The sequence below is a fragment of the Oryctolagus cuniculus genome, chromosome 8, assembly GCF_051225735.1.
Source record: "Oryctolagus cuniculus isolate XC-2025 breed Fujian yellow rabbit chromosome 8, ASM5122573v1, whole genome shotgun sequence".
Taxonomy (NCBI): domain Eukaryota; kingdom Metazoa; phylum Chordata; class Mammalia; order Lagomorpha; family Leporidae; genus Oryctolagus; species Oryctolagus cuniculus.
In genome coordinates, this window is record NC_142874.1 from 20,298,180 (window position 1) to 20,307,881 (window position 9,702).

General features: G+C 46.4%; 1 pseudogene; it reads left to right on the forward strand.

The window, feature by feature from the left end:
- Positions 1 to 363: 363 nt before the first annotated feature.
- Positions 364 to 6,024, forward strand: LOC149124883 (interferon-stimulated 20 kDa exonuclease-like 2 pseudogene; annotated as a pseudogene).
- The last annotated feature ends 3,678 nt before the right edge of the window (positions 6,025 to 9,702 follow it).

The following is a 9,702-nucleotide window of genomic DNA, read 5'->3' on the forward strand; positions in this document are numbered from 1 at the left end:
CACAGAGATAACTGAAGTCACTGCTGCCCATAGCAGAAGTGCCCATGGGCAGAATTAGTCACACAGCCCTGTTTAACCACATTTGTTGGGCAACCGTATTGCTGCCATAGTCCTCTCTCCTGGTCGCTAACAAGACTTTGCTCTCGGTTTTCCAAACATAGGGTTCACTCCACAAGGGGCAACTTAACGTCACATCAAACCATGGTTTTGAGTTTCAATTTTGGGATTTCTGAGTGATCCCACACTAGTGTCTATATCAGCTCTGAATGTGCCTACTCCTGCTCCAGACACTTAGGAACTAAAGAGAGAGAGAGAACAGTCAATGTGTCTATCAAACACAATGTTCACTTGAAGTGGTGAAGAATGACCGGTACAAGCACTCATCAGTATGCAGCAACTCTGAAATCTTGCCAAGTAGATATTTTATAAGCCTCCTGTTTGGGGGATGGAAAATGTTCCTGATCTCAGAATTGAGTCTACACTCTGTGAACAGCTTCCTTCTCTTACTGGTTTTCATGGTCTGACTTTGCACTTTTCTTTAAAAATTTTTTTATTTATTTGGGAGGGATGGTGAGAGAGAGAGAGAGAGAGAAGAGGGAGAGAGAAAATATCTCCCATCTATTTGTTCATTTCCCAACTGCCCACAACAGTTGGGGCCAGGCTATGTAAAAGTCTGGAGCTGGGAGCCCAATCTGGGTCTCCTGTCAGTGGCAGGGACATAGCTACTTGAGCTGCTTCCCAATTGCACATTAGCAAGATGCTGGAACTAGAAGCTGAGCTTTCAGCTGGATTCAAACCCGGGCACTCCAACGTGGGATGCAGGCACCCTAAGCAGTATCTTCAGTTCAGCGTGACTTTGCCCTCTTCCTCATTCATTCAGGACCTAGGTTGATCCTAGGTTGATGAAGGTCCCACTCTGCATAGCTGTACCATCTAGAAAGTGGGACTTCCCGATCCACTGAGGAAAAGACTAGAACCAAGAGCAGAATTGGCATTGCCTTAGTCTCACATGCCAGCATTGCTCCTATTTCCTTTGCCAGGACTAGTCACATGACCTTGCCTAACTGAACAGAAAGCAAGGAAGGTGAGGGAGCACACACAACGTGCCTCTCTGCCAATGAGCCATACAGACCAGCTGAATTACCCATACAGCTGTTGGAAGGAAGGTATTAATTCCCTGCAGTCTTGCTCTTGCAACCATTTGGTGAGCTATATGGCCTTGTGTTCTTACAGTGTACCAATTTTGTCTAATGGGGAGTGCAGGTTAAGTGCTCTTGGGAGGGAAGCTCCTTTTCCCTGGGTTCGTGTCTGTGTAGAAGGACCTCTCCTAGAATAAGACTCTTGGCCTCTAGTCCAACTCCTCTCTCATTCCTCCCTGTAGAGAAGTCAGTCACCTAATCATGAGGAGAACATGGTGCCTTAATTGGGTAGAACAAGTCTATCAGAAAACTGTAAACTTCCCCTTCCCCTCCCTAGAGCCAGCTCCAAACTCTCTTAGGTGCTGGCATAAGCTTTTGGGTGCCTGGGGACAAAAGTGGTAGTTGACTGGCACAGAGTACTAATGGGCTCTTGGTCCTCAGATCTGATATCACTTTCTCAAAATAGATTATCAAGAATACAGTTGACAGCTTAACTTGTCTTTACTTTTCTACTGGTTCTGAACTCAAGAACAGGAGAAATGGAAGCTGAATCTATACCTTCCTTAAGAGATATAATTCATTAATATTTTAGATGTGGCCTTTGCAAAAGCACCTGTCTTACTGGAATACTGTCTTTCTCTTAAGACAGTTCAAGATGATGCTTACGTTTTTTTGGAAATGACATCAAATTGTTGATTCGTGTAAATTTAGCATAGATGAAAACTCTGATTTAGACTTTTGGTTTAGAACTGAAGGTTAGAGCAAGCAAGGACTTGGGCAATATGTAACTTGAGGATTAAACAAATCTGAATTGTGAAAAAGAGGGTCAAATTTATTTTATTTTCTTTTATTTAGGATTTCTTTATTTGAAAGGCAGAGTTAGAGAGAGAGGAAGAGAGAAAGAGAAAGAGAGAGAGAGAGAGAGAGAGAGAGAGAGAGAGATCTTCCAGCTGCTGGTTCACTCCACAATGTCCACAATGGTTGGAGCTGGGCTGTTCCAAAGTCAGGAGCCACGACCTTCATCTGGGTCTCCCTCGTAGTGCAGGGGCCCAAGCACTTAGGCAATCTTCTGCTCATTTTCCATTTGCATTAGCAGAGAGCTAGATTCATTTTAATTCATATTTTTATGTCCAATTCTTCACATAAACAGAGATAGAGTATTTGCAGAAAGGGAACTATGAGCTTTGAAATTCATATTTTATTTATATACTCAACCTCTGAAATCTTTCCATGATTTGGTGTTGTGGGAGGCTAACAACCTATCATTCACTCCAACATATTACTCAACTTCTCTTTTTCAAAATTCTCATGAGGATTGTCTTCTGTGGTTAGGACTGGATGACATTTCAAATTTTTGCCTGAAAAATGTCAGGATACAATATGCCCAGATTTTTTTGTGCTTTACCTTATAAATAAACTACATCCTGACTTTGCTATTCTTAAACATCATCTAACATACTTACAAATGCTGTGATTCCTTACCCTTTATTTCTTTCTACTATACAGTGATAATTGAATCCACTTATCATGACTTGAGTTTCTACGATAGATTATAATGATAGTTTTATGTGATTAATTTAAATCATTGCAAAATTCCTGAGAATGAGTCTTTTCAAAGACAGGACTAAGATTTCTCTTTGCTGGGGTAGGAGCCATGCCTGTGGACCAAGCTGAAAATTGTATATGGTCTATAAGAGAAATCAGGGCAAGTGTTTGGCCTAGTGGTGAAGACGCCATTTGGGTTGCAGATATTTCATAAGGAGTACCCGGCTTTGAGTTCCAGCACTGCTAATGTGCACCCTGAAAAGCAGCAGGGATGGTTCAAGGCCTTGTGTCCCTGCTACCCACGTGGGAGACCCAGATTAGGTCCTGACTCTTGGTTTCAGCCTGGCCCAGTCCCAGCTGTTGTGGGCATCTGGAAGGTGGAATAGTACATGGAAGCTCTTTGTCTCTATGTGTAAAAATAAAAAAAAGACAAGAGAAGAAACATCACCTTGATGAAACTTACTGGAACACCTCATGATGCCAGGGGGCCCAAGGCAGTAACTTTGCAGAGTGCTGTACTTTCTCCTACTTCTTTTTTTATTGGACAGGTAGAGTTACAGACAGTGAGAAAGGTCTTCCTTCTGCTGGTTCACTCCCCAAGTGGCTGCAACAGCTGGAGCTGCGCCGATCCGAAGCCAGGAGCCAGGAGCTTCCTCCTGGTCTCCCATGCGGGTGCAGGGACCCAAGCACTTGGGTCATCCTCCACTGCTTTCCCAGGCCATAGCAAAGAGCTGGACTGGAAGAGGAGAAGGCGGGACTAGAACTGGCACCCATAGGGGATGCCGACACTGCAGGCGGAGGATTAACCAAGAGAGCCACGGCGCCAGCCCCCTACTTCTTTTAATCTAAAGCTGTCTTAGTTCTTTGAGGATGTTCTCTTACCTTTTCTTTTCTCCCTCCTTTTCTTTTGAAGATTTATTCAGCAAATACAAAACGCTCACCCCATGTTTTCCCCCAGGAAGGTGGCCTGTGGTCCTCCCCATCATTGCTGTCATCACTGTCACTATCACCCTTACCTTTACTGAGAAGTGTCTTGTGCTACCCTCTGTGCCTGACACTTGAAATGCAGTATTTTGAAACTACAGTTACAATATCTTAAAGTTAGTAGTGCTGGAGCCAGTGCTGCGGCATAGTGGGTAAGCGGCCACCTGCAGTGCCAGCATCCCATATGGGCACCAGTTCAATCCCCACTGCTCCACATCTGACCCCACTCTCTGCTATGGCCTGGGAAAGCAGTAGAAGATGGCCCAAGTCCTTGGGCCCCTGCACCCATGTGGAAGACCTGGAAGAAGCTCCTGGCTCCTGGCTGTGAACTGGGGAGTGAACCAGCAGATGGAAGACCTCTCCCTCTCTCTGCCTCTTCTCTCTCTGTGTAACTCTGACTTTCAAATAAGTAATAAATCTTTTCTTTAAAAAAAAGAAGTGCTACAGTCTTCCTATGTAACAGATGAAGAAAGATATTCAGAATTTAATTAAACTGCTCACTTCACACAGCTACTAAATGGCAGAGCGAGAGTAAAATTCATGTCTGCCTGCCCTTGTGCCAATCCTGGCTCCACTGTACCTCACCTAGAAAGAACTGTAGTCTTAATTAAATATACCCTGTTTTTATATATATATATATATTTTTTAAATTTTTATTTATTTATTTACTTTTTTGATAGGCAGAGTGGACAGTGAGAGAGAGAGAGACAGAGAGAAAGGTCTTCCTTTGCCGTTGGTTCACCCTCCAATGGCCACGGCGGCCGGCGCACCGCGCTGGTCCGATGGCAGGAGCCAGGTTTTGACTTCCAATATGTGGGTTGCTATACTTTGGGCTTTGGAGTAGTATTTATTACTTATTCTGAAGGAAGGCCATTTAAAGATAATTTAAGAACCCTTTTCAAATCAATTCAACAAAATTTTTTTGAATAGTTTAAGATTTATTTATTTATTCGAAAGGAAGAGATACAGAGAGGCAGAAAGAGAGAGAGGTCTTCCACCCGCTGGTTCACTCCCCAAATGGCTGCAATGGCTGGAGCCGCACTGGTCCGAAACCAGGAGCCAGGAGCCTCCTTTGGGTCTCCCGCGCCGGGCGCTTCTGTTCCTAGCGGGGCCGGTCTAGGAGCGCCTCATCCGTAACTCCGCAGTGGGAGTCAGCCGGGATGGAGTGCCCCATCCCGTCACCCATGAGCCGCTCCTCCCAGCTCCGCTCCTACCATCTGCTGTCCTCGCTTCTGCATTGCTGCTGACTCCGGACTTTGCGGAACGGCCTCCAAAGGAAACACCAAGCACCGATGTTTTGTCAAGAAGCGGCGGCTCTTGGAACGGACAGGCTTTCTGGAAGGAAGAGAACAGCCCCCTTCGCCAGGCTCCTCCTAAGTTGCACTCGGACTCTCCGGAGACACAGGAGGCTCCTGCAGTGGATGGCGCTGGGAATACCCTTTCCCTCTCAAGAAAGGAGACAGGGGCCTGTAGCACTGGGTCAGAGCAGTCCCTGGAGAAGAAAGCTGCGTGTCTGTGTCCTGGCTGCCCCCCGCCCCTCCCCAGAAGGCCTGTGCTGTCGCTGGAGGGAGTTCCAGAGTGCCTTTCCGAAGATTAAGAGCCGCCCCACTGGCTCCCGGAAGAATGCCGCCCAGAGCCCACGAAGGCTCACTCAGAGAACAAGTTCTCCCGGAAGTTGCAGAGGAAGATGGTGGCAGTTGACTGTGAGATGGTGGGCACAGGACCCAAGGGGCCCGGCAGTTCCTTGTCTCCATGGAGCATTGTCAGCATCGTAGTGTTGTGGTACCCAGAAACAGCTATGCCCTTCAAGACTGCTCAGAGGCAGATCTTGAAGCTACCCACTGGGAAGATGTGGTGAGGTGTGCCATCCCCAATGACTTCAAAGCCCTCCAGGACTTTCAGCCCTAACCCGGGACATCTCCCATATCCCCTGCCCGCCTCAACTGGAAAGCCAACTTCCCAGAGAAAGCCACCATGTCTCTGAGGCAGCTCACCCAGAAGCTGCTGCACTGGGACACACAGGTCGGGAACAGCCGACATTCCCCTGTGGAAGATGTTCAGGCCACCATGGAGCTTTACAAGTTGGTGGAAGTCGAGTGGGAGCAGCAGCTGGCCCAGAATCCCCCAAAATACTAGCAGTGGTGGGAACATTGGTGATGTGAGCAGGCAGAGGAAGCCCCCAGGCAGAGCCAGGGCAGTGGGCTACGGATGGACGCTCCACCAGCTCTGCACCGTTGGAAGCTAGATTTTTTTGGGAAGAGAAAGGCGCCACCCTAGACTTAATATCCATTGAAACTTCACCTGAAAAAAAAGAAGAAGAAGAAGAACCTCAGGTGAGATAACGCTGGTAAATGTTATGAAAAACCAGGTATCAGAAGAGGGGTGGTGTAATACTGAGTCTCTGTTAGGTCAAAATGAGCCCAGGCACTTGCAGGTGACTTGAGCTTGCTGGTGGTATTTAGTGGAGCGTGGTGACAAAGAGATAAGGCAATCCTAGACTTCATGATAATAATTTTAGTATCAACTATAGTAGTATTCCTTAAAAATTATTTTTAAATGATTATGTTTTTCTATTGATGCTGCTTAATCAGCAACTGCTGAATATATATTTTATTGTTATTAAGAGGCAGAGAGACAAAGAGATCTCTTATCTCTTAGCTCTCTTCCCAAATGACCGGGTTAAAACTATAAGCCAGGAACTCAACCCAGGTCTCCCATGAGAATAGCAGGAACCCGATTACTTGAGCTGTCATTGCTGCCTCCCAGGCATGCACTAACGTGAGCTAGAGATGAGCATTGATCTCAAGTTCTTCCATGTGGAAATCGGCACCCAAATCAGCACCTTAGCCTCTAGACCAAACACTACCCAGTCAACCACGGAATATTAAGGTCAGAATGATAATGTGAAAAAAGAGAGAGAAAAGCATAGTGGGCTTATGTCGCTTCCCCTCTTCATGGAGGAACGACACTAAACCCTGCCTAGGCTTCATATCCAAGTCACAGCACCATTATGTCGCTCCCCCTCTTCGTGGAGGAGCGACACTGAATCCTGCGCTGTTCTTTTGTCTGCTTGGCCCTCCCCGGGTTTGCTGCTGGTTCTTCCCGGGTTGGCTACTGTCCCTTCCACCTCCGTGGAAGGGCGGTTCCCCCTGCCACTTTCCCCACTTCCACGGGGGAGCGGCACACTGCCGGCCAGCTCTCTCGGGGGCTGCACAGGTGTTCCTTCAGATAGATGTTCCTCTTAGATGTTCCTGGTGCATGTTGTCTCTCTCCTCCTTTATAGTCCTCTTCCACCAATCCCAACTCTGCTACCCACACGCCGAGTACGCTGCTCTCCTCCAATCAGGAGCAGGTCCTGCTGCTTATTGGTTGAACTGGAGGCAGCTGTGTAGAAGCTGTTTCCTCCTCTCCTAGCGCCATATTGTGGGAGAGCAGATGCATAGAATAAGTCTTAATTCCAGTAACAGTCTAGTCCGAGTTGCTCCCCACAGGCTTATACCTCAAGACTTGTGAGAGTAGTGTCTACCTTGCATTGTTAAAATCTGCCTGGATCGGTTGGTGCTTCTGAAGGGTTATCACCTAAGCATCCATGTGGAGACGACAGTGACACAAAGTGGAAGGACTCTGCCCAGACATTCTGGGTAACTAGGATAAATGTCTACCTTTAGATAAGAGGGTAACTCAAACAGTTCATGGAAAATGGAGTTAAAAGATAAGGTCATTTTGTCCAGAAATTGAGATACAAGCCTAGTTTTGTCGTAACTCAAATTTTCCATGAACTTGAAGATCCTTTGTATGCACGGTTAGAAAGCTTACTGGGAAATCAACATGATGGAACACTCATTACTCTTCCTTTTTCATTTTAGAAACAGAGTTTACCTGCTATAATTGCTACAAAACTGGGAGCAATGTGGTCATTTTCTCATTTATTTTCTATGTAATTTTTCAGAATTAAACCATTATTAGCTCTGTGATGCAAACTGATCAAGCTGAAATCCTATTCATGGACTTAAGAAAGAAAACTGGCCTGGTGGATATAATTACTGAATTACTAAGAAATCACTGGCTGATGAGCATAAGACAAAATACAGCACCCCACAGAGTGTGTAAATCAGAACATGAATAGCCAAACCAGTGGCCGAGTTTGTCCTTTTGTGAGTTTGAAAATTATAATAATGCACTCTTCTTATTGTCCTGACTACAGGACTTAAAATTTTCAATGAACCCTCTGGCTAAACTGTTCTTCCCTCTTACAATGACACTAATATTTATTCTAGAAATTACTGAAGATTCAGCTTTGCCACTGCTGAGCCCACTTCTATTCCCTACCCTTACAATGGTGCAGCTGGCAAAAGTCATTTGCCTACCTCTCCCTTCTGCTCCAGAAATGTCACTGCAGCTTTTCCCCTGGGTTTATTTTAAACTTTCGATTTGAAGAGCAGGATGGTGAGAAAACGGCTTTGAGTCTAAGCACGGCTTCATAGATGCGTTTGTGATGGCTTATCTGGCTTCATGAACCACTGCTCTAGGATTTGGGTCTGGGTAGGGAAGATTAAACTGGGAGGTGGTACAGTTTTCTTTGCTTAAATCCTAAAGCACACTCCTTGCACATTGAACACACAGAGGCATTTCAAAGCCAAGTGTGTGTGAAATTGAGGTAAGAAAGTACCAGTTCTATGGGTGCACCTTAAGCTCCAGGCTGCCACATGTGCTCTTTGTCAAGGCGCAGGTGCCAACAAGTAGGACTGATGGGAAGATATGAAGAGAAGCGCTGGAGGCTGGATGTTTGGTTGCATCTTCTGCTAGGTGAATGGTCCAGCAGGCTCCTGCCTGCACAACCCTGGGTGTGCTGGTCCTTTCTTTTATTCATGAATGCAGAAGTGAGGATATGGGCCCCATAATCACAGCCCCAGCCTCCAAACTCCAGCTTCTCACATGGGCTGTGGCGAGCCCTCATGCACCTAGGCTGGTGGTGGTATGTGGCTTACAGGTACATGGGTGGCATGCCAGGGACTGCCATCCCAGGTTCTCTGGAATGACATCAAAACATAAGAAAAACATAAAAGCAAGAAAGTCATTTCTCTTTTCCCATTCAGGAATCACTTTCAAACCCAGTATCATTATTTAGGAGTTTTTATAACGTAAAACATGGCACCCGATTTCACTTGCATTTCTACTTTGTTTTCTAATCACCTGTCATGTATGTTCTTTTTTAAAAAAATATTTTATTTATTTATTTGAGAGGTAGAGTTACAGACAGTGAGAGGGAGAGACAGAGAGAAAGGTCTTCCTTCTGTTGGTTCACTCCCCAAATGACCGCAACAGCCGGAGCTGTGCTGATCTGAAGCCAGGAGCCAGGAGCTTCTCTGGGTCTCCCTCTCTGGGTCTCCCTCACTGGGTGCAAGGGCCCAAGGACTTGAGCCATCTTCTACTGCTTTCCCAGGCCACAGCAGAGAGCTGGATTAGAAGAGGAGTAGACAGGACTAGAACTGGCGCCCATTCGGGTTCTTCCCAGTTGCTCCTCTTCCAGTCCAGCTCTCTGCTCATGGCCCGGGAGTGTAGTGGAGGATGGCTCAAGTGCTAGGGCCCTGCACCCGTGTGGGAGACTGGGAGGAGGTACCTGGCTCCTGGCTTCAGATCGGCGCAGTGCGCCGGCTGTAGTGGCCATTTGGGGGGTGAACCAACAGAAGGAACACCTTTCTCTCTGTCTCTCTCTCATTGTCTATAACTCTACCTGTTAAATAAACAAACAAACAAAAAAAAGAACTGGATTCCATATGGGATGCTGGCGCCACAGGTGGAGGATTAACCTACTGCGCCACGGTGCCAGCCCCTGCCATGTGTGTTCTATTCATTCAAACTTCCATACTTTTCCTTAGGCTCTCTTTCTTTCTCTCTCCTTCCTCCTTTGCATGCTCTACACTGACTCTCTAGACATCTCTGGCTCATAACTGCATTTAGCCAGGAAAGTGACTGAGGTCAAATCGTATAGACTCTCCTCTTCCTCCTTTTTCCCACAGGCTCTCCCTCAGTA